The 25275-nt window shown below is 43.0% G+C and overlaps 1 long non-coding RNA gene across 2 annotated transcripts; it reads right to left on the reverse strand.

The window, feature by feature from the left end:
• Window positions 1–23842: 23842 nt before the first annotated feature.
• On the reverse strand, window positions 23843–24897 carry LOC110928062. Of its 2 annotated transcripts, none has more exons than XR_002586108.2 (4): window positions 24482–24897; window positions 24266–24338; window positions 24077–24103; window positions 23843–23979 (listed from the first exon to the last, which is right to left on the reverse strand). It is a non-coding gene; the product is annotated as an uncharacterized LOC110928062 (long non-coding RNA). The 2 variants fall into 2 exon arrangements; XR_004889540.1 differs by having other exon boundaries at window positions 24495–24896.
• Between the last annotated feature and the right edge of the window lie 378 nt (window positions 24898–25275).

The raw sequence follows: 25275 nt of genomic DNA on the forward strand, positions 1-25275 counted from the left end.
GCCAACGTTGAGTGAATTAAACGCTAGCCTTTTGTGTTTAATCTCAATGACACAATTGCACGTAATCGAGTCTAGACAAGAACATAGGACAATCCCGAATTGTTGCTTTAGTTTGTCCTTTATTGTTTGTTATTTATTTCAATTGTGAAGGTAGGAAATATGCCACCAGCAATCAGAAGAGGAGGAAGAGGCAAAGGGCCAATCACTACCCACAATGATCACGAGGCCGGACCTTCACACGTGCGAGCTCCTTCCAGCACAAGGAGTGCCGAACCTCAGAGGAACAGAAGAAACCTTTTTGAGCCCGCTAGACGGTCTACCTCACACAGTTCGACACCTTCTTACCGTCACTCTTTTGGGCTGAATTCGGAGAACGAGCCCGATAACCCTCAACCTTCATTTATACCTCTCCAGCGTTCCGTTTGGCACCGTTCTTTTGGCGACCCTACTCCTGTCTTTCAGGCCCGGTTCAACCCGGCAAACTTTGTCCAAGAACCAGTAGGTTTTAACCCTTTAGGACCAGAGGACCATTTCTCCGAAGACAATGCGATGGATATGGACGAGGACACGGATCCCATCGAGCCTGCAAGAGGTACCCCCAGCCATCCTATTGAGATCTCTGATGGATCATCCTTCCATGGAACACCCTATCAGGGTCCAGACAGTTACCAAGCGAGGTTCAACCAGTGTGAGTGGTACTTTACACCCTCTCACCATCTATCGCCTCATGAGCAGCAGCAGCAGCAGGATCCCTCCGAGGATTCGCGCTTCGTGGCAGTAACACCACCGCCTCCACCGCCACCAGTTCATCAAGCACCTCCAGATCCACCAAGGCGTAGAAGAACAGGCGCGCGGATGTCCACACGAGGAGGGGATTTTCACTTTAGCACTCCTCACCACTCAAGTGGAAGTCACTATCCACCACTGCCTGAAGACCCACAAATGGGTGGACCTTCGAACCACCCTTCAGAGGTGAATTCTGCACCAGTTGCACCACCTCCGCCACCATTCGGCTATGATAACCCGATACCTACATACGCCGGTTCCACAACATATAACCCGTTTGAGCTGCCGACTCACACCCACTATAACTATGCTGATGCCGACCTATACTTGGTAGCGGCTAACTATAACGCCCTTCATCTAGAAGGACCTTATGGAAGTCCTTGGGGAATGGGATACTCAGCTCATGGGTATCCAGCACCTGCTAGACCTCCGGTTCAGCAGCCGTCGCAACAGCCACGTTTTTCCCCACCGGAACAGGAAGAAATCCTCCACCGTTTAAACAGGGTGGAACGAGATTTTGAACAAGAGCGTAAGAACAACCGAGGATTCCTCAAAGGCCTAGCAAACCTGTTAAAAGGAAAGAAGAAGCGAGATCATTAGTCTCTATATGTACGATTGTATTTCCTATTTAAATCAAGTCCCTGCGTGGACACTTTTTTGTGTATTTGGTCCCTGCGTGGACTTGTCTTTCAGTCCCTGCGTGGACTTGTCTTTTAGTCCCTACGTGGACTTATCTTTCAGTCTCTGTGTGGACATCTATCCTTGTATTTGGTCCCTGCGTGGACTCGTTTTCTGTTTAAACCTCTGCGTAGCAACTTTGTCTGTTTAAAAGTCCCGTTTAGGGCAGCGTGTAACCTTTTTATATGTATTGGAATGCTAAGTTTATAAATTTCATTTTTGTCATTATATGCATAATTATATGAAATAAATAAATCAAAAATCATTCCTTTTAAATTAATCTGCCTACCAGTTATTAAATAAAGAATCTTAATGGTATAACCTAGCCTTCGTGTCATTTTAAGACCCGACCAAGATGGTAAAACCTGATTAAAAGATTCGAATTCCTGTTAACCTCTGTAAACATGTTAACACTCCTGGCAGACGTGATTCGTTAAAATCACACGCGTCATTATTATATAAGGATCCTTCAAGAGATTCCAAACCTAACTTAATGATCTATAAATCATGGGTTTAAATCATCAAGTAAGATGATCACATAACAAGCATCCATTAGTGATGTAGTGCCTACGGGCCATATTCATTGTCATATAAGACAAAAGACAGTTGTAGTCTATGACTCCCTGTCAGAAAAGGTAAAGAACTATGTTCAAACCTTTATGCCTTGATTCTCTGAAATCCTGGCTTATAAAAACGTCCCTGTGACTAGGCTTTTTGTGCCACTAACAATATTGTTTATGATTAGGATAAGTTATATTAAAATTCTAAATAAATGTGAGTAACAAATTAACCAAATATGGTCTATGTTTACCATGGTTAATGAATTACCATAAAAGACAATTCCATAATAAACTCCCAAATAAATTTTTGTCATTATCTTATGTAGCAGTTCAAGATAAAATGGCTGACTCGGATGAAATAAATAGTCATCCAAAGGAGAATGAGAATGAGGTTCGTATTAATATCGCGGGTGCAGAACTTCAAGCATTAATTGACAATGCTGTTACGAAAGCCTTGGATAGGCAATACAGTGAGTCGAGCGGGACTCGGAGTAGGACCCGATCCGCGCCGCATTCAAAACCCAAGACTCATTCCGAGGCACATAGCAAGCCTCCCTCCAAGAAAGATGAACCAAAGAAAGATGATGACGATCGTCACTCCCCAAACCATCATAGTGTCCCGTCTCAAAAAGTGGTGCTGAATCAATGACCCCGTGATAAGGGTTGCTCCTATAAGTACTTCGTTTCATGCAAACCCCGGGATTTTACAGGGGAGAAAGGAGCGATAGACTGCATGACATGGTTAGATGAGATGGACACGGTGGTTGATATCAGCGGGTGTGCTGAAAAGGATGTGGTGAAGTTTGTGTCGCAATCGTTCAAGGGTGAGGCCTTGGCCTGGTGGAGATCATTGATTCAGGCAACTGGAAAGATTCCACTGTATGATATGTCATGGGAACAATTTGTTGCCCTCATCCGAGAGAACTACTGCCCTCAGCGTGAGGTGGAAAAGATTGAGTCAGATTTTCTGTCATTAACTATGAAGAATCTGGATTGCCAAGCTTACCTCACGAGCTTTAACACGATGTCAAGGTTGGTCCCTTATCCGGTGACCCCGGAACCTAAAAGAATAGCTCGTTTCACAGGGGGCTTAGCTCCGGAGATCAAGGCTAGTGTGAAAGCCTCTCGGCCAGCTACATTCAGGTGTCACACCCCAACCGATGGCGGAATCATCGGGGTGCGGCACTGAGCGAAACAGATTGTCCAGAAGTTTCCACAACAACTATTATATAAATTTAGTTTAAATGACACGTCCCATACCGTGTCCCAAATAAATAACAAGTTATCATAGAAAGCAACGAGGCAAATAATTCTGTTCCGACAACTCAGATTCAATTATTATTACAGACAATTGTTTATTATTTCTAGACTCCCTAGCCTCGATTTCATCACCATGCGCCTAAGCATCCTAGCAACTTAAGCACCTGTCACATACGTTAAAATAAAGTCAATACATAAAATGTAAAGGTGAGCACACAAGTTTGATAATAGCATATAGAGTTCGAATAGTTTACGCATAACCAGGCACGTACACAGAGGAAAACGATGCATGTTAATTATCGACATGGGACCATCGATACCAACGACTGCGGGTTGACCGTCCGAGACGGTTCGCAATACATGATTACCACCGTAATCCATGCAAGTAATTGTCCTTAACAACCCCCGTGTGAACGGGTGCTGAGTCCAAGCTATAGTACTATGTTGCTAAGGCAGGTAGATCGCACTCCACGTGTAAACATAATGAACAACATTCATTTAGTCAAGTAGCACATGCAAATGGTTAGCGTTCAAATAGTTTGTGTTTGATTGTGATTTGATAGGTAACGTATGTAACACCCAAAAGTGCTAAAAGCAAAAAGGGTTCGAGTATACTCACAGTGATTGATTGTGGATTGAAGGGAGCGCTGGGAGTAGGGTTAGCTTGAATAGTTTGATAGTATAATGATAAGTAACGCGGAAAAGTAAACAAGTGTGAATGGATCGAATGGGCTGGTCGATCGAACGGCAGGTTCGATTGAACGGGCTGTTCGGTTGGCTGGTGTGTCCGGTTGGACAGTCCTGTTCGATCGGCCGGTAGGATCGATCGGCTGGGCCATTCGAGTGGATTGTTTCTTCCTCTGGTGTGTTTGTGTTTGAGGATTTGAACTTTTGAAGTTATCGTTGCAGCATTTGAGAACACTGAAGTGTTCTTACCTTTCAAGTCGGTCGATCGAGCGGTTCGCTCGATCGGCTAGCTCACTCAATCGGCTAGCTCACTCGATCGGCTAGGAACTTCAGAATTTGTCCTCAACTGAATGTCACTCGATCGAACAGTCTGTTCGATCGGCTGGCATTCCCTACTACGAACGAGTTGTGAAAACGATTAAGTGTTGAAGCATAGTATCTCATGATCCGAACAGTAATGTTCACCAATTGAGTGACATATTCGATCGAACACTACTTCGTCAATACTATACCTCAAAAGTTTGGAAAAGTGAGACGTCATGTGCTAGCCGATCGGCTGGCCCGGTCGATCGGCTGGTGTGTCCGATCGGCTGGGCTGTTCGATCAGCCTAGCCGTTCGGCCAGCAAGTCTGACCTGGTCGGCCTTTCGTCTAACACTTGGTCGTCTGGTTACTTGTCATTATATCGAGGTAGTTTGATAACGAGTTGAACTACGATACCTTCATTCTTACCCGTCTCTCCGGCTCAGACAGGAATCACCCAAGTCCGGTCGGTGAACGGTTCGGAACGTTGGTTTAGAGTCTAACCCAAAATCGGTGAACCTTGTATATATTGAATCCGAATCTTGAACCTTTTAACTTGTTAGAATAATTAGTTAGCCGGTTCAAGCTCCGTTTCTCGTGGTTTAAAGGCATTGAGTGTAAAAGAGTTGAAAGAAAGTTGGGATTCCTTCTTTCAATCCTTCACAACTTGTGGATGTTTAGATCTTCGATAGATCTTAGCTTGTTTATGTCGAAATCGGTTAGATCTAAGCTATTCATGGTTGGATGAGGCCAAAGTTTGATGTTCTTCAAGAACACCATGATGACATCACCCAAGAACACTTAAATCTTGGTGATTTCACGGTTAGAATCCAAGTTTTGAAAGATAAAAAGGTGTAGAATCAAGTAATGATCAAAAACGTACAAGGATTAGAGTGAAAACTTACCGGGATTGAGAGAAATCTGAGAAAAGGTGAAGAATAGGAGCTGGCCGGTCAGAACTTTCCAAAAGTGGAAATGAAGACAAGGACAGCCCTATTTATAGGCTTCCAAAAGAGGAAAGTGGCAGCCGATCGGCCAGGAGCTCCGATCGAGTGGGCTGCTCGATCGGCTGGCTAGATGCTAGCCGATTGGCTGGCCTGTTCGATCAGGGTGCTTCCTGTTCGATCCGCGACCCTCTTCGAGTATTTCGCGACGATTTTCGACGTTTCGATTTCGATAGACGCTGATACGCATACGATAGGGTTCCTAGTCAAATTACTTTTAATCCCAACCACTATATCTAACATACAATCTTCTATAAGTCACGTTTTGATGTCGGTTTCGATTAAGTTCGATTGCCTTTCGAGTTTCGATTCGATTTTCGATTGATTTGCTTGAATACCACACGAAACATAAAGTAAACACGCACAAGTAACACATAAGGCACACACACGTATAACAATACCACAATTCGCATAATTCGAGTCTCGAGTTCGATGATTGTTAGATCGGTTTGATTACTGATTAGTTAACTTTATCGCATTGTTACTTCCTATCATTCACAGTCGTAGATCGGTCGCATTGATTAAACATTCGATTACTTCGATTCTTGCTGATTACAACACTTACTCCACATAATACAACTAAAACGTAAAATCGACTATCTATAGTCAAAGAAAGTCAAAGTTGACTTGGACTTTGACTTTGACTTTGACATTCGAAAACACGGGGTGTTACAGCCTCCCCTTGTTTAGGGAATTTCGTCCCGAAATTAGGCTCGAAGGCTACACAACGCCGTGATTTACCAATTTGATGCTTCAGATCTATTTATTTAAACAACTGCGGGTACTTGGCCTTCATGTCGCTTTCGAGTTCCCAAGTGAACTCCGCGCCTCATTTGCCTTCCCATCGGACCTTCACGATCGGGATGCGAGAGCGCCTGAGTTGCTTGGTTTGGCGATCCATGATTTCGACAGGCTTTTCCACGAAGTGTAACGTTTCGTTGACCTAAAGATCGTCGAGTGGTACGATCCGATCATGATCAGCAAGGCATTTTCGGAGGTTAGAGACGTGGAAAGTCGGGTGGACATTACTGAGTTCCTCCGGTAGTTCGAGTCTATAGGCGACTTTTCCGATTCTTTCCAGAATTCTAAAAGGTCCAACATATCGAGGCGCGAGTTTCCCTTTCTTGCCGAATCGGACTACACCCTTCCAAGGTGATACCTTTAGGAGTACGTAGTCGCCAACTTCAAATTCAAGGGGCTTGCGTCTTCTATCGGCGTAACTTTTCTGTCTGTTCTGAGCTTTTACCAAATTGTCTCGAATGTGGTGGATTTTTTCAGTCGTTTCTTGCAGAATCTCAGGATCGGTTAGTTGCGAGTGTCCGATCTCGTGCCACACAATAGGCGATCGACATCCTCTACCATACAAAGCCTTGAAAGGTGCCATTTGGATGCTGGCATGATAGCTGTTATTGTACGAGAATTCCACCAATGGCAAGTGTTTGTTCCAACTACCGCCAAAATCTATGACACATGCTCGGAGCATGTCTTCAAGAGTACGGATCGTTCTTTCAGTCTGACCGTCGGTTTGAGGATGGAATGCAGTACTTAGATTAAGCGACGTACCAAGGGCCGCTTGAAACGTTTCCCACAATCGCGAAGTGAACCGAGCGTCACGATCTGAAATGATGTCACGAGGCGTACCATGATTACGAATGATCTCGTCGGTGTAGATTTGGGCTAGTCGTTCCACTTTGTAGTCTTCTCGTATTTGCAAAAAGTGGGCTGATTTCGTTAGACGATCGACTATGACCCAAATACTGTCGTGACCTGATGGCGTGGGCGAGAGTTTTGTTATGAAATCCATAGCTATACTCTCCCACTTCCATATAGGTATCGGCGGTTGTTCGAGTAAGCCAGAAGGTCTTTGATGTTCAGCCTTGACTCTTGCGCAAGTTAAAAAGCTTCCAACGTAAAGAGCAATATCCCTTTTCATACCCGGCCACCAGTACTTATAATGAAGATCCTGGTACATCTTGTCTGCACTGGGATGAATAGAATATCGGGACTTGTGGGCTTCATTCATGATAATCTTTCGCAAGTCGGTCCGCTTAGGGATCCAAATTCGGTCCAGATAATAGAATATCCCATCTGCTTTGCTTACTAACTGAGCTCCATCGTGATAGATTCTTTCTCTCTTCAATGTACGCTCGTTAAAGCAAGCATGTTGAGCTTCACGGATAAGGGTTTCGAGGTTGTGCTGGGCTTGGATGTTTCGGGTACTGAGCACGTAACTCTTTCTGCTGAGCGCGTCAGCAACCACATTTGCCCTGCCTGGGTGATAACAAATCTCACAGTCGTAATCGTTGAGGAGTTCTACCCATCGGCGTTGACGCATATTAAGCTCTCTCTGATTAAAGATGTGTTGTAAACTCCTGTGATCAGTGTAGATCGTACACTTAGTGCCATACAGGTAGTGTCGCCAAAACTTCAATGCAAAGACAACCGCGCCTAGCTCGAGGTCATGGGTTGTATAGTTCTTCTCGTGGATCTTGAGCTGACGAGATGCGTAGGCTATAACATTGTCTCGCTGCATGAGAACACATCCGAGACCAAAGTTAGAAGCATCACAGTAGACAATGAAGTTGTCGCTTCTGTCGGGCAGCGTAAGAATCGGTGCGTTGCACATCATATGTTTGAGGGTTTGAAAGGCAGTCTCTTGTGCGTTTTCCCACACAAAAGGCTTGTCCTTATGAGTAAGAGCGGTAAGCGGCACAACGATCTTAGAGAATCCTTCGATGAATCGTCGATAATAGCCCACTAGTCCGAGAAAAGAACGAACTTCTGACGGGTTCTTAGGCGTAATCCAGCTTTTGACAGCTTCAATCTTCGCGGGATCGACATGGATACCCTGACTATTCACAATGTGACCCAGAAACTGAACCTCCTCCAACCAGAATTCGCACTTGGAGAACTTGGCGTAGAGTTGGTTCCCCTGGAGTAACTCGAGAACCAAACGTAGATGTTGCGCGTGTTCGGCTTTCATTTTGGAATAAATCAAGACATCGTCGATGAACACGATGACGAAACGGTCAAGATAAGGCTTACACACGCGATTCATCAGGTCCATAAAAACCGCGGGTGCATTGGTTAGACCAAAGGGCATAACAACAAATTCGTAATGGCCATAACGGGTTCGAAAAGCGGTTTTAGGAATGTCTTCCTCTTGAATCCGTAGCTGATGATATCCTGAACGTAGATCGATCTTAGAGAAGCATGCTGCACCTTGTAGCTGATCAAACAAATCGTCGATTCGAGGCAAGGGGTATCGGTTCTTAATGGTTAGCTTATTCAACTCCCGATAGTCGATGCACATCCGGAACGATCCATCCTTCTTTTTAACAAAAAGGACTGGCGCGCCCCAAGGAGAGGTGCTTGGGCGAATAAAGCCTTCTTCGAGTAATTCCTGGAGTTGGTTCGAGAGTTCCCTCATTTCGGATGGAGCGAGTCGATAAGGGGCTTTGGCACCGGGGTTAGCTCCAGGAATGAGGTCGATGCGGAAGTTGATATCACGACTTGGTGGTAGTCCGGGAAGATCATCAGGGAACACCTGAGGAAATTCACGAACCACTAGGACATCCTTAACTTCAACCTTCTTTTTCTTTCCCTTCTCCGCTACTACAATGTTGGCCAAGAAGGCTCGATATTCCTTGCGGAGATACTTGCTGGCTTGAATACACGACATAAGCTTGAGACCTTTCGACGCTGTTTCACCGTACACACACAGCAAATCACCATTCGCGAGTGAGAATCGAATCATCTTTTCGAAGCATACAACTTCGGCATGGTTTTCGCGAAGAAAGTCCATGCCTATTATGACATCAAAGCTTCCGAGTTGCATTGGAATAAGGTCGATAGGGAAGATGTGATTGTTGAGTTCGAGAGTACAATCACGGAGTACTGAATTAACGGCAATAGTTCTTCCTGTAGCGACTTCGCCTTCGAACGATGAGGACATATAAGAGCGCTTACGACTAAGGAGCTTCTCGAATTCAAATGACACAAAGCAGTTATCGGCTCCAGTATCAAACAAACATGATGCATAAATACCATTCACAAGGAACGTACCATTAACCACATTGTTATCCGCCTGAGCCTGACGGGCGTTGATGTTGAAGGTTTGGGCATGGGCTGCTTGCTGCTGTTGCTGAGGCTGCTGTTGTGGTTGTTGCTGTTGTTGCTGCTGGGGCTCTTGCTTAACCACCCTGTTCGGGCACCTGTTTGCAAAGTGGTTAGGGTCACCACATGCAAAGCAGACTCGAGCATTGACTGCTGGTGCTTGAGCTGCTTGTTGGCCTTGAGGGGCAGGGAGTAGAGCTTGGTTGGCAGTAACTTGAACTGGGGCTTGACGAGGACCATAGCGACAGTTCGCAGTGAAATGACCGTAGAGGTTGCAGTGAGCGCAAAAATGACAAGCTAGACCCACTAGATGATGATACGAACATGTCGGGCAGAGTGGGTGAGGGCCAGTGTATGCACGCTTCGCTGGCGGTGCATTGATCACTGGAGCTGAGCGCTGGTGCTGTTGCTGCTGAGCTGGTACAGCTTGTAGAGGAGCAGCAGTGGTTGTCACAGCACAGTTCTTGTTGCTGGAGCTGTTGTTGTTGTTCTTCTTCTTCCTTCGCGAAGACTTGGAGGATTGAGCAGGTGAGTCGGTGGGTGTTGCAGTGGCTTGATGCAGAGACTTGGTTGGCTTATCCCAGAAACCAGCTTTTACTCGCTTATCATTGATCTCAGCGGCGAGTAGGTAGGTTTCTTCGATCGTTGCTGGCTTGGTGGCGTGAACAAAGTCGGCTACACAATCGGGCAGAGCTCGAATGTACTTCTTGATGGCTTGATCTGAGGTCTTGACTTGATCAGGACAGATAATGCTAAGCTGCTTGAAGCGAGCAGTGAGAGCAGTGTTGTCTCCATCCTTCTGCTTGATTCCCCAGAACTCGTCCTCCAGCTTTTGGCGTTCATGAGGAGGGCAGAACTCTTCGATCATAATTTCCTTCAACTCCTTCCATGTTAGCCCGTAAGCTGCATCATTTCCGCGCTTGTTTCGTTCGGCCGTCCACCAGTCTAGAGCCCGGGACTGGAAGACGCCTGTAGCATTGAGGGTGCGGAGATGTTTGGGACATCCGCTCTGGCGCAGAGTGACTTCGACCGAGTCGAACCAGTGAAACATGGCTGTAGGACCATCTTCGCCAGTGAACTCTTTCGGTCCGCATGCCTTGAACTGCTTGAAGCTGAAAGCAGCCTTGCTTGAATCCTTAGGGATTTCAGCTCGGGATTCTTCAGACGACTTGCTACCGTTTTCATACACCTCACTCACAGCTTTCGCCACGGTTTTGGAGATGATCGCAGCGAGACGTCGGTCTCTCTTCTCTTGGCGAGTCAAACAGTGTCGGGATCCAGACGACGACATGGTCTGCATTAGACATCGTCACGAGACTCAACACAACGAAATCGAATCTCACCTCACACGCCTAGACTACTAAAGCTTAGAATCACGTCGAATCACATATTTCGCAACATATAGGCACATAATCACAGATGCACATAACCATAGAGCACAGAAGCACAGAAGCACAGAAACACAGAAACACATAAGCACATAGAACACAGAAGCACAGAAGCACAGAAGCACATACACACAGAGCGTATTCCTATTTGATTACAGAGGCAGGTAATGTCACGTAATTCCCCTATAGGCACATATAGCATTCTGACTGCCTCGAGATCCTATCATTCAAAGCTCGCATGTCGTTCGTATAACGTATCGAGTAGCATCGTATAGTATAGTCTTACTTAGTCGCATAGCATAACATAGTATGATACCGTCTAGATTTGCGATAACTGGGTGTCGATTAGGGATAGAATAACAGTACGAGTCGTGTGTGTCGATTAAAATGACAGCAGAATCGAATATCATCCCAAAATAAGACAGAGAAAGCAAATATAAACACAAAACAGAGAAAGCACACATAAACACATAAGATCAACAAGTCATCAGAGTACGCGGTTGCGGTTCTCATAATTGAAACACATAAAATCGAGTGGTAGATTGTCTGCGGCTACTAGACATCGACTACCCAAGGCAACTCCCCTATTCGCTGTAGACTTTTCATCACTTTCGACTCTAGAGGTCGTGTTTCTGCCTCGATTCTAGGGCATTCCACATGCGCTTCCTAGGTCATACTTGTGAGTTCAGGTCGTTGGAGTCCATCGAAGCCTTGTTGAGATAAGTAAAATACAGAACAAACTGCTAAGGTTAGGGTTTCACCCCTTGGCTTAGCAATTTCTTTCTTGTTTTTAGTAAAATTGAGAAGAATTTTCATCAAAATGGGGGTTTCACAACTGATTTGGTATAATTCTCCTCGTTTTATTGGCGAAAATATCGAGATGAAGGAGTAAATCCCCATAAGTCAGGAAATTTAGTCGGGAGTTTGCGGTTTTCACACCTATTCCTAACTGAATCGCCTGACTTTAGTTGAAAATTTGAGTGCAGTGATAGTGAAGAATTACAGAATAAGGCACATAAACTGGGTCTGATGGTTCCTAACTATAGTCTAGGTCTCAAAGACAGCGACCCGGACTAGGTCGTGTCTGCCTAATTCCCTATAGTTATGGCTCTGATACCAATCTGTCACACCCCAACCGATGGCGGAATCATCGGGGCGCGGCACTGAGCGAAACAGATTGTCCAGAAGTTTCCACAACAACTATTATATAAATTTAGTTTAAATGACACGTCCCATACCGTGTCCCAAATAAATAACAAGTTATCATAGAAAGCAACGAGGCAAATAATTCTGTTCCGACAACTCAGATTCAATTATTATTACAGACAATTGTTTATTATTTCTAGACTCCCTAGCCTCGATTTCATTACCATGCGCCTAAGCATCCTAGCAACTTAAGCACCTGTCACATACGTTAAAATAAAGTCAATACATAAAATGTAAAGGTGAGCACACAAGTTTGATAATAGCATATAGAGTTCGAATAGTTTACGCATAACCAGGCACGTACACAGAGGAAAACGATGCATGTTAATTATCGACATGGGACCATCGATACCAACGACTGTGGGTTGACCGTCCGAGACGGTTCGCAATACATGATTACCACCGTAATCCATGCAAGTAATTGTCCTTAACAACCCCCGTGTGAACGGGTGCTGAGTCCAAGCTATAGTACTATGTTGCTAAGGCATGTAGATCGCACTCCACGTGTAAACATAATAAACAACATTCATTTAGTCAAGTAGCACATGCAAATGGTTAGCGTTCAAATGGTTTGTGTTTGATTGTGATTTGATAGGTAACGTATGTAACACCCAAAAGTGCTAAAAGCAAAAAGGGTTCGAGTATACTCACAGTGATTGATTGTGGATTGAAGGGAGCGCTGGGAGTAGGGTTAGCCTGAATAGTTTGATAGTATAACGATAAGTAATGCGGAAAAGTAAACAAGTGTGAATGGATCGAATGGGCTGGTCGATCGAACGGCAGGTTTGATTGAACGGGCTGTTCGGTCGGCTGGTGTGTCCGGTTGGACAGTCCTGTTCGATCGGCCGGTAGGATCGATCGGCTGGGCCATTCGAGTGGATTGTTTCTTCCTCTGGTGTGTTTGTGTTTGAGGATTTGAACTTTTGAAGTTATCGTTGCAGCATTTGAGAACACTGAAGTGTTCTTACCTTTCAAGTCGGTCGATCGAGCGGTTCGCTCGATCGGCTAGCTCACTCAATCGGCTAGCTCACTCGATCGGCTAGGAACTTCAGAATTTGTCCTCAACTGAATGTCACTCGATCGAACAGTCTGTTCGATCGGCTGGCATTCCCTACTACGAACGAGTTGTGAAAACGATTAAGTGTTGAAGCATAGTATCTCATGATCCGAACAGTAATGTTCACCAATCGAGTGACATATTCGATCGAACACTACTTCGTCAATACTATACGTCAAAAGTTTGGAAAAGTGAGACGTCATGTGCTAGCCGATCGGCTGGCCCGGTCGATCGGCTGGTGTGTCCGATCGGCTGGGCTATTCGATCAGCCTAGCCGTTCGGCCAGCAAGTCTGACCTGGTCGGCCTTTTGTCTAACACTTGCACGCCTGGTTACTTGTCATTATATCGTGGTAGTTTGATAACGAGTTGAACTACGATACCTTCGTTCTTACCCGTCTCTCCGGCTCGGACAGGAATCACCCAAGTCCGGCCGGTGAACGGTTCGGAACGTTGGTTTAGAGTCTAACCCAAAATCGGTGAACCTTGTATATATTGAATCTGAATCTTGAACCTTTTAACTTGTTAGAATAATTAGTTAGCCGGTTCAAGCTCCGTTTCTAGTGGTTTAAAGGCATTGAGTGTAAAAGAGTTGAAAGAAAGTTGGGATTCCTTCTTTCAATCCTTCACAACTTGTGGATGTTTAGATCTTCGATAGATCTTAGCTTGTTTATGTGGAAATTAGTTAGATCTAAGCTATTCATGGTTGGATGAGGCCAAAGTTTGATGTTCTTCAAGAACACCATGATGACATCACCCAAGAACACTTAGATCTTGGTGATTTCACGGTTAGAATCCAAGTTTTGAAAGATAGAAAGGTGTAGAATCAAGTAATGATCAAAAACGTACAAGGATTAGAGTGAAAACTTACCGGGATTGAGAGAAATCTGAGAAAAGGTGAAGAATAGGAGCTGGCCGGTCAGAACTTTCCAAAAGTGGAAATGAAGACAAGGACAGCCCTATTTATAGGCTTCCAAAAGAGGAAAGTGGCAGCCGATCGGCCAGGAGCTCCGATCGAGTGGGCTGCTCGATCGGCTGGCTAGATGCTAGCCGATCGGCTGGCTAGATGCTAGCCGATCGGCTGGCCTGTTCGATCAGGGTGCTTCCTGGTCGATCCGCGACCCTCTTCGAGTATTTCGCGACGATTTTCGACGTTTCGATTTCGATAGACGCTGATACGCATACGATAGGGTTCCTAGTCAAATTACTTTTAATCCCAACCATTATATCTAACATACAATCTTCTATGAGTCACGTTTTGATGTCGTTTTTGATTGAGTTCGATTGCCTTTCGAGTTTCGATTCGATTTCGATTGATTTGCTTGAATACCACACCAAACATAAAGTAAACACGCACAAGTAACACATAAGGCACACACATACGTATAACAATACCACAATTCGCATAATTCGAGTCTCGAGTTCGATGATTGGTAGATCGGTTTGATTACTGATTAGTTAACTTTATCGCATTGTTACTTCCTATCATTCACAGTCGTAGATCGGTCGCATTGATTAAACATTCGATTACTTCGATTCTTGCTGATTACAACACTTACCCACATAATACAACTAAAACGTAAAATCGACTATCTATAGTCAAAGAAAGTCAAAGTTGACTTGGACTTTGACTTTGACTTTGACATTCGAAAACACGGGGTGTTACATCAGGTCAGTAGCTGATATATCCTTATTCCTCACGCTGGATGCGGTCAGGCTGAGATCGCTGAGGAACAAGGATGCCGAGAAGAGAAAGCATGATGACGACGACAACTCTCGTCGATCAAATAAAAAGCACCGTGGAAACAATGAACACAAGAAAGGATTTGGTTCAAGGAAAGATGGGCATCAGACTGGGGATAAGCCCAAGTGTAAGACTTGCCAGAAATACCATTATGGGAAATGCAGACTTGACTCCAAATCCCAATCTCAGTCGATACGTTGTGGGATTTGCAAATCCACAGAACATATAACCCTGGAGTGCAAGAAGCTGAAAGATGCAACGTGTTACAGTTGCAACGAAAAGGGGCACATCAAGACAAATTGCCCAAAGAATGCAAAGAAAGCAGACGAAGGGAAGAAGACCAATGCGAGAGTCTTCAGAATGGATGCAAAGGAAGCTGTGCAGGACGACAATGTGATCACAGGTACCTTCCTTATAAATGATGTCTATGCAAGAGTATTATTTGATTCAGGAGCTGATAAATCTTTCATAGACAATAAGTTTTGCAAATTGCTGAATTTACCTGTTAAGACCTTAAGTGTGAAGTATGAGGTGGAACTAGCTGATGGCACCTTAGAAACCGCCTCAATCATTTTAGAGGGATGTTTCATATCCATTAAGAACCACTCTTTTCCCTTGACCCTACTTCCTTTGAAGTTAGCTGGTTTCGACATAGTTTTGGGTATGGACTGGTTATCTCATAACCAGGCCCAGATTATCTGTAATAAGAAGCAAGTGGTGATCAAGACTCCATCTGGTGAACCACTTACCATTCAGGGAGATACCTAGTATGGACTGCCTGAGCAAGTGACTATGCTCAAGGCCTCTAGATGTTTGAAGAAGGGTTGTGTCATCTACATGGCACAGGTAACTATCGATGAGCCGAAACCCAAGATTGAAGATATCCCTGTCATTTCCGAATACCCTGAAGTTTTTCCCGAAGAACTACCTGGTTTACCCCCAGATAGGCAAGTGGAGTTCAGGATTTACATTATCCCAGGGGCAGCACCTGTTGCTAGAGCACCCTACAGATTGGCACCAACAGAGATGAAAGAATTGAGAACACAACTAGATGAATTGCTAGCCAAAGGTTTCATGAGACTGAGTTCGTCTCCTTGGGGAGAACCAATCTTATTTGTCAAGAAGAAGGATGGATCGATGCGTCTGTGCATCGATTACCGTGAGCTTAACAAGGTCACTATCAAGAATAGGTATCCGTTACCCAGGATCGGCGATCTGTTCGACCAACTTCAAGGGGTAAGCTACTTCTCTAAGATTGATCTGAGATCAGGTTATCACCAACTGAAAGTTAGAGATGAAGACGTACACAAGACTGCATTTAGCACTCGTTATGGTCATTACGAAATCCTAGTGATGCCTTTGGGCTCACTAATGCACCAGCGGCATTCATGGACCTCATGAACCGTGTCTGCAAACCATACTTGGACAACTTTGTCATCGTCTTCATAGACGACATCCTCATCTATTCGAAGAACCAAGCTGATCATGAAAAGCATCTTTGCTGTATTCTTTCACTACTTCAACAGGAGAAGCTTTACGCCAAATTCTCTAAATGTGAATTCTGGCTTCAAGAAGTTCAATTCCTTGGGCATATGGTTAGTGAGCGTGATATTCAAGTGGATCCCGCCAAGGTGGAAGCTGTCATGAATTGGCAAGAGCCGAAGACGCCCATAGAAATTTGCAGCTTCTTAGGATTGGCAAGTTATTACAGACGCTTTATTGAGAACTTTTCAAGGATTGCTGCACCCCTAACTTCTTTGACTAGAAAGAATGTTAAGTTTAATTGGGGTCCTAAGCAGCAAGAGTCCTTCGATATCCTTAAGCAGAAGCTAAGCAATGCACCTGTGTTGACATTGCCAGACGGGATAGAAGAGTTTGTAGTATACTGTGATCCATCACACACCGGGATGGGTTGTGTGCTTATGCAGAAAGGCAAGGTTATTGCCTATGCTTCACGTTAGTTAAAAGGGCATGAAAAGAATTACACCACCCATTACTTGGAGTTGGGTGCCGTTGTATTTGCACTGAAACTTTGGAGGCACTACTTATATGGCATCAAGTGTGTGATATACTCTGATCACAAGAGCCTCCAGCATCTGTTCAACCAAAAGGACTTAAACATGAGGCAGCGATGATGGATGGAAACTTTAAATGATTACGATTGTGAGATAAGATACCATCCTGGCAAGGCGAATGTAGTCGCCGATGCCTTGAGTCGAAAAGAGCGAGTGAAGCCTATAAGAATTAATGCCAAAAGCATCGAGATAAAGAATAGTTTGAATGAAAGATTGTTAGCTGCACAGAATGAAGCTGTGCTAGAAGCTAACTATCCTAATGAAAAGCTAGGAGTAACTGAAGAACAGCTATCCTGTGGCAAGGACGGAATTTTAAGGTTAAATGGACGAATATGGGTTCCAATTTATGGAGGACTACGAGATGTTATCCTCCAGGAAGCCCACAGTTCCAAATACTCCGTTCATCCTGGAGCTGACAAGATGTACCAAGATTTGAAAGCGAACTTTTGGTGGATAGGCTTGAAGAAGTCTATAGCTACCTATGTAGCAAAATGTTTGACTTGTGCGCAAGTCAAAGCTGAACATCAGAAGCCGTCAGGTTTGCTACAACAGCCTGAACTTCCCGAGTGGAAGTGGGAAACGGTGACAATGGATTTTATCACCAAGTTGCCAAAGACAATGAAAGGAAATGATACGATATGGGTAATAGTTGACAGACTGACTAAGTCAGCACATTTCTACCCATTAAGGAGACTTATAGCTCCGACATGCTAGCCCAATTGTACGTCGATAAGATTGCATCTCTACATGGCATGCCTGTGTCTATTATCTCTAACAGAGATACTAGATACATGTCACATTTTTGGAAAAGTTTCCAACAATCTTTGGGCACGCGCTTAAACTTCAGTACGGCTTACCATCCTCAGACGGACGGACAGAGTGAGCGTACAATCCAAACCTTGGAAGACATGCTTCGTGCATGTGTGATTGACTTAGGTGGTAGTTGGGTTAACCACCTGCCATTAATCGAGTTCTCGTATAACAATAGCTACCATACGAGCATTAAGGCTGCGCCTTTCGAAGCCTTGTATGGTAGAAAGTGCAGAACGCCCGTTTGTTCGGCGGAAGTTGGAGATGTCCAGTTGACAGGACCTGAAATAATATTTGAAACGACGGACAAGATTGTCCAAATTCGTGACCGTTTGAAAGCTACCCGAGATAGGAAGAAAAGCTACGCAGATTTGAAGCATAAACCTTTTAACTTTGAAGTAGGTGACAAGGTATTGCTTAAAGTATCACCCTGGAAGGGAGTAATGCGATTCGGTAAGAAAGGCAAGTTAAGCCCGAGATACATTGGACCCTTCGAGATCATCGAACGTGTCGGATCGGTTTCATATAAGTTAAACTTACCAGAAGAGCTCAGTGGTATCCACAATGTGTTCCACATCTGCAATCTGAAGAAGTGTTTCGCTGATGAATCACTGGTCATACCGCATATAGATGTACACATAGATGAGAGCTTAAAGTTTGTTGAAAAACCTGTGTCGATCGAGGACCGACAGGTTAAGAAGCTTCGAAGGAATGAATCATGGATCATACGGAACGAAATACTACAGAGGGACTAAAGTTGACAAACATAGAAAGTATGTGAATTCAAGGGTTCAAAATGTCAACAAGGGATAAATATACTTTACAGTAACCGTACATGATGCTCGTACCTTCAAACGAATGAATCATGGATCATACAGAACGAAATGTGGAAGAAAGTGAGAGATTACAAGCTACATGGGTTAAATGTGTCAACATGTTTAAGTTGTACCTCTGAGTGACCCTTTAACAAACCCGAGGCTTTGTAACGGTAAAATATGCTCACTAGAATACATGGCAAAAATTTCATAAGGTTTCGTTATCGTATGAGAAAGTTATGATCAAATCCGTATATGAGGGGTTAAAAGCGTCAACGATGAAGTTTATGACTTTCGGGTGACAATACGGTTAACCGAGGACTTAACAAGGTGGGTATATATCTTGAAGCCCTTATAAATCAAATTGGAGGGTTCAAAATGCAAGAAATAATATCAAAACAATGTTGTGAAAGGGCAAGGACCAAAGCTTAATAAATCAAAAGTTGAGATTTGATCAGAAGGGGCATCGCGCGACGCGACGGTCCCTGGGGGGGGGGGGGGGCTACGCGTGGCGCGAGGGCCTATCTGATCCGAAAACTTTGCTACATGTCTGCCTTTTTCATTCAAACCGACTTAGAACCATAAATGATGCAGCATGGGCGCCCCCTACATGATTTAGAGCCCTTAGGGACACTTGTTGATGATCAATGATCAGTTGTAGCCTTGGTGGTCAACAATCTAGTGATTTATAAGCACTATAAAGGCCCTCATGTGCAACATTGTGATCACAACCTCAATCTGCATTTGTGAAGACTTCTGGAGCTCCAAAGCAGAACCAAGTCATCCCTAGTTGTGCATAGGACTTCGGTAAGCACCCTTAACCTTTCTTAGTTAAGTTTTTGCTTGGTTTTAGCTTAAAAGTCAATCCGTCGTAATTAACGGTTGACTTAATGATTAATCACAAATGGTCCAGTGATTAGTCCAATCAAGGGTAGTTATATGTTGGTAATTATGTGGGCATTAAACCCTTAAAAGGGCACCCTCTGATTCCCACTCTAACTAGTCTAAATGTCGGGTCAAAGTTGCTTAGAAAAAGTCAACAGAATGCTAATTTTCGATTTAACGCATAATTAGTAATGTAGATGGCATGTAACCTATTTTATTACTCATATAACTTGATAATAAGTATTATAACTGGTCTAAGCTTGTTTGATCCGACCATTTACTGTTTTGACCCGGTTCGGAACCGAAAGTCGCAAAACTTTGACTTTTGCTTTGACTTCAGTTCTGACCCGATTTGGTATGACTTAGATATGCCTTAGGACTCTCTTAGGACTAGGTTACATGATGGTATAACCCTCTGTGGCTGGTTCGTTGTTTGTCCAAGTCGTTTGCACATTTTCCGTTATATGCTTAAAGTTGACCATAATGCCCTTTTGACCTTAAAACGAGAATTTTGGATATGTGAAAGGACAATAACCTTAGTTACTGATTTCTAAACATGTCTCTAAAATTTCATGTCAATCCGAGGTCCAGAATAGGAGTTATGCTAAAAAGCGCAATTAAGGAAACTCTAGTAATTAAACAGCGCAATTAGTATAAAGCCTATCTAGACCCAAATTTCGACACCAAACCTTTTACACACTGATGTAAGATAATATTTTGGGATTTTTAAAGATTTTTAATTATTTTTAACCTGCTCATAACCTGCGGTTATGGCGTTGATTCGGTAAATACCGAATATACACTTCTCGGACCTAAAATGAGTTCTACATGGTATTTTGACCCGAATCCAATTGCTACTGATTTCATATAATAAATAAAGTATTTTGAACTTTATAACCTAGTCAGAAAAATCAGATTTCCCGTATAACCCGGAAATTCTCTTTTATAATCTTTAAAATGACCAAAATACCCCTACAGGCCGTATATTGGGATTAAACTCGTTATGGGCATAATGGAAGGTATCCTACTGATATCACAAGCTCTTTAGAGCATATTAACTTAGGAAACCTATGTTGGACTTTTACGGTTACCCGTTACGCCATTTACGCGTTCGGTTCGGTTCATGTAACTAGTTTACATAAATTAGCCGAAACGGTCCAAACCTTGTCGTTTTTATCTCAAAATCCAGAATGTGATTGGATTACGCATATTAAACAAGTCTTCAAACTTGGCGGGTCTAAATCACATTTTATTCCGGTCTTCGCTTAATCATGCGTTCGAACCGTATCTTTCGTTAAAAGTAACCGGTGTAAGTTTAAGCTTAATCAAAGACCCGTTAGGATTCTAATAGCTTATTATAAACCTTCGTTCCAGAATAGGAGACCCAGTAAAAGCTACTTGCACTTGCTGTTTGTGAATTATACTTGCAAAGGTAAATACTTTTAACTTATTTTCCTATACGGGCGTGGGGTACGGTATATAGAATACCGCTTGGTCGGGCATTTGACCTTAATCGATTAGTGGTTAAGTATTATCAAGATGACCCGGTAAAAATTTGATTTTTTGCTTAAAGCCTTTGGGGGGTTAATGACCATGTCCCGGATATCCCTGGCATCATCTTACGAGATGGCCACGACCTAAGCACGGGGTGTAGGCGTACACCTGACAGCTGCATATGAAAAATGGTATCTCACTTAAGGATTTACCTTGTGGGTATTATACCTGTGGTGTGTCTATTAGTCTTTAACCCGGTCTACGGAACGGGCTACTGAACACAAAGAAACATGTAATTCGTTTATAAGTATTATATTAAAATAATTATCCCAGGTTATAAAAGTTTGTGCCACGTGCATTCAAATCAATTTTTATTAAACCTTTTACAAAAGTGTCGGTTGAATGCATTTACCAGTGTAAACTGGCGTATTTTCCCAAAAAGGTTAAGTGTAGGTACTAAGCGAAATAGGCTGGCTTCCTCCTAGCATCCACAATAAGTCTCGCAAGCTTGAACGTCAAACTGTTGAACATTATTTCCTATTTATTTTGATCCCCTGTGGATTATTCCAACTACTTGTGATACACGATATTACAATTATATTTAGTTGAAATATATCTATCTTTTGCTTCCGCTGTGCATTTAAATATTGTGTTGTTTGACTGTATTGTTGCCAACTACGTCACGGTAATCCCCCACCGGGCCCACCGGTGAAACGTGTGGAAATCGGGGTGTGACAAAAAGTCTAGCATATAAAACACAATATAGTTAGTGGAACCAATATTAAACCTTCTAGACGTCTAAGCAGTTGACGGAACGGATACAGGAAGCTTTTCATCGTTGGATTTGGTGGCTGACTGGAGAGGATACCGAAGAAGTTTAGCCGATTCTCCTCCCTTGATTCCTGTAAAAACAATTTGTAATTTTAGTGGACAAACAACAATCTCAATCTGCACACTTATGACAAAGAGTGCAAAACTAATCATGAGAAACAGACGATTGATCTTTCAATGTATCCTCCATGTGAAATGTGAGGATATAAGGGATGAAATTGAGTTTATGACAACAGATCAAATGAGTGCAATTCATGAGATCCTACCCATCGGGGAGGAAGACGACTTCGGTTTGATCTTTGAGAGCACCATATGAAGACCATAGGAATCAATTTAGGCAGAGGTGAACGTTGCAGATCGCCGTAAAGCACCATACAAATTCGTCTTCCTGGTATAAAGTAAACTTGGGAGTAGAACAATCAGAACAAATTCATCTTCCTGGTATAAAGCTGATGTGCGTAAGCGTGTATATGTTTTAGGTATATATTTTAAGCCTTTTTACATTTTTTAACCAAGTTTTAAATTTATAAAACACGATATTTACTAAGACTAAACACACATATGGGCAAGTGCACCCATCGTGGACGTGGTATAGTGTTGGTAAGATACCGAGGTCGTCCAAGGACACAAGAGCTTTTAGTACCGGTTTATCCTCAACGTCTAATCAATCAAAATGTTAGAAAAAGGTTTTTAAACTAAGAAAATAAAACTAACTAAAATGCTGAAAAATAAAATAAAAATAAAACAGATAGACAAGATGAATCACTTGGATCCGACTCGTGTGTAGTGTAACCTTTGATTATTTTCGCACTTTTGCACTTGTTTAAGAGATTATCTTAGTTATTGTAGTAGGCCCCTCTTTTGAAGGTGACGTTACCCTCAACCCAGTAGTTTGAGTCAGCAAGGATACAATCCTAAAGGGTCGGATTATTGAAAGATAATTAATTAAGTTATTAATGCATAATGTGGTAGACCCCTCTTTTGAAGGCGACGTTACCCTCGGCTAAGTAGTCTGAGTCAGTAGGGATACAGTCCTAAGTAGTCGGGTTAAAGTTTTAATAGTAGTTTAACTTATGAGGGGATCAAAGAGTTTGGATCCCCGCCATCCAATACCTTTGGGTATTGAAGGAGGCCCTACTAAATTTGACCCAGGTCCTTTGCAGGATCTATACACTGAACAATGGCAAGACTCTTACCAAACCGTTCCCTTAACCCCCGACCAGGTAGCCAACATACCTCCATATAGACCGTGGAGATATGAATGGTGAAGATCTTTTATTTTATATAGACAGCAAAATAATGCCAAGACACCACGGACAAACGATAAGGAAGAATCACCTTCAACATAAGAAACTAGTAATTAAAGTCATTAATACAAAACCAATTAAAAAGTGCAAAAGATTAAAAATAAAAAGTATTACACTAAACACTTGTCTTCACCAAGTGATGTAAGAGAGTTAGGCAAACATGGCCTTTGATTGTCAAGAACTCTTACGATCAATCTTGGATCCCGAGACGACTCACACACTCTATGATGGACAATGGATGATGGTGGTGGATGATGGTGTTGTGATGGTGGTGGGTGGTGGGTGAAGTGTGAGAGAGGTGGTGTGCCAAGGGATGAGTTGCAAGAGCTCCAAACACCCCTATTCATAGGCTGAACAGAAGCTCGGGCACGGCCCCGTGTCCGCTGGGCACGGCCCCGTGTCCATCTGACTCTCTCTCTTCATTAATTGCAATTCCCAATTTCAATAAATGCGTCTGCAGAAAGTTGACCACGCCCCCGTGTCCGCTGGGCACGGCCCCGTGGTGGGCAATAGAAGCTTCTATGAGTTTGTCTTTTCTGCTGCCACTTGGGCACGGCCCCGTGCTCACTGAGCACGGGGCGTGTTCAGTCTTCTGTCTTCTTTGTTTTGCTTGGGAAGATGCTGTCGGGAGGTCAGGCATGCCACTTTTGTTCCTTTTCTTGTATTTATGTTAGATTTAGCTGTCTTTTTGCTTCTTTTGTTCATTTGAGCTCATCTAATCCTGAAAATACAAAAGGAAGACAAAAGCATACTTTTTCCAACATTAGTACTAAAAAAGGGTTAGTTTTATGCCACAATTGATGTAATTTATATGTTGCATTTTGTGCACATCAAAAGCAAACATGGGAGTTGAACAATCATCACACGTGGGCATGAAAAGGTTGGGCTAACTCCCAGGCTACGAAACTGCTGAGAACTGCCAACACAACGGTTAAACTTCTACTTCTTGCAGCCCCAATGCTTCTTCCGGTTTCTCCTGTGGCACCAACCATTTTGAAAATCAAAAAAGTATTAGTTTAGATATTGTGGTTAATTTAACAATTATAAACACAAAGGAACCTGTTACGACTTACCAGCAACTCAGGTGCTTCCTCAATTTCCTGTACCACCAACGTTCGATTAGTTCACTTTCAAACTCTAAACAATTCGAAAACGTGAAAAACAAAAACCTTTCCATCATAAAGGTTATAGAAACATTAATAAACACTTACAAAATGAAAAAAAAATCAATATTAAAAGTTAGTAGACATTTCATCGAATACCTGGTAGGCAAAAAAACCATGCTCCAGCATACATGTATTTCATTCATATATGCAAAATTTAGTACCTCCCCATCTGAAATAGGAAAATGAAAGGGTAAAGTGAGATTAATTTATGAAGAGGACGTGAATTAAGGGGATATACCATAATCAGGTTCACAGAGACGAACCTGATATATGCTATGTGATGGTGTGGTTCACTAATTCTTCATCGATTACAGTGGGAAAAAACCATAAGTAGCTTCAAGCCTTCAAGAGATCAGAGAAATCAGAAAACCTCAATAACAAATGCAAAATAGGAGAGAGAGAGCAGTCTTTGCCGATGGTGGGTGGTGGAGGATTTATAATGGGTGGCCTAGGGTGGTTGGGGAGGAGAAATCGGCGAACGTGGATGGAAACGTGAACCTACAAAGATGGGATAGAGAAGAGATCTAGCTAAACTGCTAAAAACTTCTGTGAACTGCATAAAAAACGGTTTTGAGAAAAATTAAGATGTAACCACCAAAGTTTTGGAGATCATGTGTAGAAAAAGGTGGAACAAACCACCTGCAGAAAACTGCCAATAACCGCCCTGAACCGTCATTAGAGCGGTTATTTTTGTGAGTTTAAACGGCTGAGATTTCATCTCAGCGTGATCCGACGGTAGAGATTGATTCAAAAAATGGTTAGACTTAATGGGTTTAATATATATATATATATACACTACTAGAAAAATTAAAATTTCTGACACCATTTTCCGTAGGAAATGCGTCACAACTCGCGATTTTCTACGAATTTGTGACGAAATGCGTATGTAGGAAAACCACTCGTAGGAAACTGGTTTCTTACGCATTTTCTACGCATTTTCCTACCCATTTCTGACAGAAAAGGGTTGTCACAAATTGCTACACATTTTCTACGCATTTTCCTACCCATTTAACGGAAGTTAATTTTTTATTTTTGCTACACAATTGTCACGAAATTTAATTTTCTACGAATTTGTGACGAAATGCATATGTAGTTAAACCACTCGT

Source organism: Helianthus annuus, chromosome 3, assembly GCF_002127325.2.
Source record: "Helianthus annuus cultivar XRQ/B chromosome 3, HanXRQr2.0-SUNRISE, whole genome shotgun sequence".
Classification (NCBI taxonomy): Eukaryota; Viridiplantae; Streptophyta; class Magnoliopsida; order Asterales; family Asteraceae; genus Helianthus; species Helianthus annuus.